This window comes from Anarhichas minor, unplaced genomic scaffold (genome assembly GCF_050575085.1).
Source record: "Anarhichas minor isolate MPS153535 unplaced genomic scaffold, ASM5057508v1 ptg000033l, whole genome shotgun sequence".
NCBI classification, from domain to species: Eukaryota; Metazoa; Chordata; class Actinopteri; order Perciformes; family Anarhichadidae; genus Anarhichas; species Anarhichas minor.
The window spans coordinates 3,073,139-3,079,637 of NW_027466479.1; the positions used below are offsets into that span (position 1 = coordinate 3,073,139).

Sequence of the window (6,499 nt, forward strand, 5' to 3'; positions counted from 1 at the left end):
CACCACGGTTGTACAGAACATCGGTGCGGTTCACTTCCAGTAAAAGGTCCTTCTCGATTCATGGACGCCAGTGAAGACAGTCGAGCCTCCCCAGTTGTATTTCTTGAATACATTTGAGGGCTGAAAATGTCCGCTCCACAGAGGCAGTAGATATTGGGATTGTCCCCCCCCCCAAACATGCCATTCACTAACAAGGACCACGCCAATAACAGTATAAGTTTCGAGAGGTTTATTGCGTAATGGAATGATAGTTAGGTTTAGAAAGCGGAAGGGGTCGAGGGATGTAGGGTAGGGGTAGAAGGATTAAGGGATGTAGAGTAGGGGTAGAGGTAGAGGGATGTAGGGTAGGGGTAGAGAGATGAAGGGTAGAGGGATGAAGAGATGTAGGGTAGGGATCGAGGTAGAGAGATGAAAGAAGGTAGGTTAGGGATAGAGGTAGAGGGATGTGATGGGGGACCGTTGGTGTCCGGCGGCTGGTGGGAACGGAGACTGTTGGGTGGGGCCATCTCTTAGGAAGCTCTGGCGGATGGATTCATACAGACTCAGGTATGTGTCTAGTTGGAAGAGGTAGATAGGCTGAGGCGGACCGAACTGGTTGGTCTTGCTGCATTTGAGGTGATAAATGACTGTGTCAGGGGGATGAATTGAGATGTCGGACATGGTGGCATGTCGTGATGGATTGTGGTCGGAGTTCGAGGCGGTGAACTCGGAGCAGTGAAGGAAGCCGAAGAAAGCCAGCAAGAACATGGACTCGAGTACTTTGTCCGTGAAGGGAGAGAGGTAGCCTGAGCGGAGTGTATGGATGCAGTGGGTGAGAAGGTCCGAGGTGAGGGGCAGACGTTTAGGCATAGGCCGTGGTTCGGCTGTACGGAGACCTTTGAGTAACATCGCTAAATGCGAGTGGGTGGAGGCTGGGCAAGGCGTTCCTGAGGACAGTTTTGTGAAAAAGTTAATTCCGCTTATGTATACCCGTATAGTGGAGGACTTTATCTTAAGGAGGGAATGGGCAAATGTAATGAAGCTTGTGAGGGTAAGGATGTCGAGTGATGGAAAGGGAAGGTTAAAAGAGGCGTGGAAAGCTTTGAAGCGTTTCCATCCGGTGAAGTACGACGAGAGTGTTTGAGGGGCCACGCTGTTGAGGATGGCATCTTGAGAGGCGGAGATTAGGTGTTCCAGTTGCGGGGTCAGTTGAAGATGGTGGCTGAAAACGGTGGGACCGGAGTCGGCAGAGGGTCTGAAGTTGGTGGTAATCGTCTGAATTTCTGGAATGAGAAATGGGAGAGTGAATCAGCGATGGAGTTGTAGTAACCTGGGATGTGGGAGGCTCGGATGATGAACTGGTGCTGGGCTGAAACCAAGGTTAGTCTCCGCATGAACATCATTATGTCTAGACAATGTGACCGTCCTTTATTGATGATGTCTACGACGGCACTGTTGTCCGAGTAGACGGCAATGGTCTTTGTTGACCATCCATGCCCCCAAAGAATGGCTCCTACGACTATTGGATACATTTCGGAGGAAGGAGTAAGGGATGAGAATTCGGGCGGCCATGCGGCTGAGAACTACTTGTCGCCATAGAGGCCGCCAAAACCGATTGAGGGTGCTGCATCTGTGTACAGCTGAATGTCTTCCGGCTTGGTGATGTGCTCGTCGTAGAAGAAAGAGATGCCATTCCAAGAGGAGAGGAACTGGTGCCATAGCTTTAGCTCTGTCTTGCAAGCTTTGTCGAGTGTGACGTGGTCGTGGAGCTTTGTGACAGAGGAGGCGACTGAAAGGAGGTGTGACAAGAAAGATCGGCCTTGGGGGATGATGCGGTTGGCGTAGTTGAGGTGGCCTAAAAGCGAGAGGAGTTGGTGTTTGGTGCATTCGGGGGCCAGGAGGAAATTAGAGATGAGTAATGAAATCCGGTTGATTTTCTCAGTAGGTAGGGATGCTTGGAGTGAGACGGAGTCGAGGGTGATGCCGAGGAATGTCCAGGGATGTACTGGGACCTGTGGTTTTCTCTGCAGAGAGGGGAAGAGTGTGGAGGCCGAGTGCTTGGGGGAGAGGAAGGTGGTGTGACGGTGAGGAAGTCGTCTAGGAGGTGGATGACATACGGGAGTTTATGGATGTTGATCAGGATCCAGCAGAGTGCTTCGGAAAGGCAATCGAAAATTTTCAGTCAGGCGCACCGAGAAGTAATAAGCACCCTTCCAGAGGACACCGAAAAGGGGCCAGTAGTCAGGGTGGATGGGAAGTACTAAAGGCACTTGTGATGTCTGCTTTAGACAACCAGGCTCCTGGACCAGCAAGGCGAATGAGGGATGCGGCGTGGTCGATAGTGGTGTACTGCATGGAGTAGTCCGGGCTGGAGATTAGACTGTTTATGCTTGGAACTGTGGAGCTGTGGGGGGGAAGAGAGGTCTATAATTAATCTCTTTTTGCCTGAATATTTTCTAGTAGCGATGCCGATTGCACCGATTCTAAATATAGGGAAAGGTGGGCTAGTGAATGGGCCTATCATATATGCGTCTTTGACTTCCTGAGCCAGGAGGTTGTCGACTGTGTGGGGTTCGTAGATGGCCGATTGCAAATTTTTACAAGTGAAGGAAGATTCTGGCTTCACCTGCACGCCTGGGTGGAAGCCGTGGGTGAGACCCTGGATGAGGAAGCTTGTGAACTGGTAGTCTGGGTGAGTTTTAAGGGCGGAAGCTAGGGCGTGGATGTTGATTGGTGTGTTGAGGTACTTACGCTTGCTGTGCTTTGTTGGTTGATGGGGACAGGTTGGTCTTGCATGGGCCCCCCCGGAGAAGGAGCAGGTGTGGAGAAAACGGCAGCTGGAGGATTGGCATCCTAGGTCGTTGAAGTTATTGCACACCATTCTCCCGCCCTGGTAGAGGATTGGTCTACCTCTTTTGTCCATACCTCTGGGGGGACCGTCGGAGGTGGTTGGCTCGTTGATTTCTGGTTTAGGGGTGATGGATGGTGGGGGAAGTAATGGAGGCAGGCTGCGGTAAACAGGGGGGCTTCATTTGCGGGAAGCTGGGGTGGCGGGCAGGGGTGCTGCGAGGATGCATGTAGAGGCCGGATGAACCGCAAGGCTAGGTTGAGTATAAGTGCCATGTAGTCATCCAACTCGGCCCTGCGGTCGGGGAAAACAGAGCAGATGATATCACGGTATAGGGAAAAAGAGTAGGCAAATTCAGTCGTGGTGAGTTCCTTGGATCAGGTGGGGAGTGGCTGTTTGAGTTCGATGGGTCCGAAAGCGGTGATTAATTCCCTCTGGATATGGGGATTGCAGGTGGATGGATGAATGAGTTGGGCAAGGTCGATGTAGTTACCTGTGAGAATCTGTTGTCTGGGCATATGTGGCACGGGGGATGGTCGGGCGGATGCTAAAGGCCGTGCTGGGGGTAGTGCTGTGGCTAATGTAAAGCTGGTGGGTGGAGGAAGATGAGTCGGAAGGAAGCTGGGGTTGGTTGCTGGTGGACCTGTGGAAAAAGGGGGTGCATTTAAAAAGGGATGGTTAGTTACATTTGGGTTATGGAGAGGGGGAGGGGAAGAGAGGGGGGAAAGCGGAGACAGGAGGAAACGCAGAGTTTTGGCTGTTGGTTCCGCCGTAGAATCCTGCTGTTGGAGCATTCTGTGCGGCTAAGGTAGCCAGTGTTGAGTTGGAAGGAAAGGCAGGAGCGAGGGAAGAGGGAAAGATGCTGGGATGAAAAGATGCATGTGCGTGGGTTGGAAGTGCAGAGTGGGGAAAAGAGACTGCAGGGTGAGGTATCCCTGATGCAGAGAGAGTATGGGGGGGGGGGGGGGGTGCGATACGACCTGGCCCTCTGGAGGGGCTGGTGTGTGTGACTGAGCTTGTCTGGCCACGTTGAGCGTCATGACGGCATCGACGTAACGCCTGCCACTGCGCGGGGATCCCGGAAGTGCTCTGGTGGCTCGGCGATTGAAGGAGGTGTGGTGCCGAGCGTCCGTGAGTAGTTTGAAAAGTTTTGCTTTTCTGTCGGACTGGTGGAAATGGATATTGAGCTGGGTGAGTGCGTTCTTCAGTCGAGCGACTGTCCACTCGGAAATGCTGGATGTATGGGGGGCATCGGAACTATATCATTTACCATTTAGTATTGGCAGGTCTAAGCATCCCTCTGCTGGAATGCACTGACATCTAATTCACCTCTTCACTTTGTTTTCTGTGTTATGATTGAAAATGTATGTCATTAATTCAGTTATTAAAGACAAAAAGCTAAATTATTGTTCAGTCAACATGTTTGTCTTTTAATTATACGTCAACAGTAGGCACTGACTAAAGGCCTCAAGTTGACTCTTGCTGACCATCCTCAAGTAACAGACTAGTAATGTTGTGTTGTTCAAAGACTGTATGGTAGAGGAGGCAAGTATGCTGTGCCCTGTCAACAAAGGTCATTTCAAAAATACATTTAAGTGGATTGTTTTAAGTAAGCTGTAAAACGTCTTTTGCAACAGAAAGTTGAACTCTGGCCCCTTTCCCACCTCCACCCAGCTGACCGATCATACACAAAGAGGGTGTGAATGTCAGATCGTGACATCTAAAACAAAAACGTGGGCTATGAATAATACAATTATCAATTATTTATGCCATGAGCTAATGGCATCCAACATGGTAGCCATGTTGATGTCATGAGATGAATAGTGAAGAGTCTTTGGCAATTGGACTTTATTGTGAAGTAGTATATCAAAGGGGGTACTGAGGCTGTGGTTAGATCAGTAATATTCCCCTCAAAAAGAGAAGAAATTATTTTATATAAAAATATAAAATAAATACCTTAACTACTGCAGGTGTGGATTTCTAAGACGGAAGAGAAAATTAGTCATGGGGATCGGTGGTTAGAATTAAAACATGTTATGGTGTGCTTGCATGCGCTGAAGTTAGACCAGAGCAAAGAATGGAATCATGTTAGTCAAGAGAAAAGATAGTGGGGTCACATAGGACTGGAGCAAAGAGGGGGGTCACATTAGAATGGAGAAATGTGAGGGGTCATATTAGACCAGAAGCAGAGATTGGAACATTTAATTAGCATTAAAGGAACCGCACTAAGCTGGTATAAGTCCTATTTATCAGATCAATCACAGATTGTATGTGTAAACGATAAATCCTCCATACACACAGAGTCACAGAGTTCCACAAGGTTCTGTGCCTGGACTTATTCACCTAATATATTATTCCTTTAGGCAGTATCATAACAAAACACTCTAAGCTTTCACTGTTATACAGATGATACCCAATCATATCTATCTTGCAAGCCAGACGAAACCAACCACTTCTCTAAACTCCAAGCATAATACTCCTGTATAAACTTTTCTGCACTGGCTAAAATCCAGAATATAATTTAAAATCCTTTTCCTGACCTAAAATGCCCTAAATGGTCAGGCCCTATTATATCTTAAAGAGCTCATAGTATCCTATTACCCCACAAGAACACTGCTCCCAGAATGCAGGGTTACTTGTAGTTCCAAGAGTCTCCAAAAGTAGAACAGGAACCAGAGCCTTTAGCTACAAAGTTCCTCTCCTGTGGAACCAGCTTCCAGTTTCAGTCCGAGGGGCAGACACACTAACCACATCTAAGAGTAGGCTTGTGATTTTCCTCTTTCATAACTCTTATAGTTAGGGCTGGCTCAGGTTTGCCTTGGACCAGCCCCTAGATAAGCTGCTATAGGCCCAGAGGGGACTTCCTATTATTGTAACGGGTGTGGTAAGGACCCAGGAGCAGTACGACAGACACACTGGATAGTTGGAATCAAAGCTTAATTTTCCTCTGAACACACAACAGGTAACAGTCTTTGATAAGCACAGATGGATAATCCCACACGGTGGAACGACAAGCCGTTAAGGGAGAAGGCAGACACAATCCCGAGGAAACAGCGGTAGGATCTCGTGCTCGGGGACAGAAGACTGAGTGAATTACCGGGGCAGAGGCAAGGCGGATAAATCCAAAACAGGCAGGGTCGATAACGGGAAATCAGTTGGAGGGTATTCGCTGGAAGGTCTGGCATGAATGCGAAGAACGATCTGTCAGTGAGTGTGTGTGTGAGACTGGGGTCTAAATAGTGAGTGCAGCAGAGTGAGCAGGTGAGAGTGATGAACTGATGAGGTGGGTGTGACGAGCAGGTGCACTGAATGAGATGATTAGGTGAGCGAGAGATAGAAAAACAGGATAGTAGTGGCAGAGCTGTGACAATTATACACTGAACTCCTCTCTCCTCCTCTCCCTCTCCATCTGTATGCATAAATGTCTCTATAAACTAAATTGTATAACTTAGTTTGGGAAGGACCACAGCCCAAACACATCTCATTTCCTCCACACAAAGTATTTAAGCACCCATTCACTTCCCCTTTGACTCAGTTTCCACGTGACGTGTGACAGATGAGCAAAAACTCTGAAACCTCATACAACTGACCAGGAGCTCTCTCTCAACCCTACTGATAACGACCTGTTTGAAGAAGACCAGCCAACTCCTGAAGTCCCGGAGATCTTTTCTT

General features: G+C 48.7%; 1 pseudogene; it reads right to left on the reverse strand.

Moving 5' to 3' along the window:
* Positions 1-1,184: 1,184 nt before the first annotated feature.
* LOC142965176 (uncharacterized) lies at positions 1,185-3,867 on the reverse strand (annotated as a pseudogene).
* Between the last annotated feature and the right edge of the window lie 2,632 nt (positions 3,868-6,499).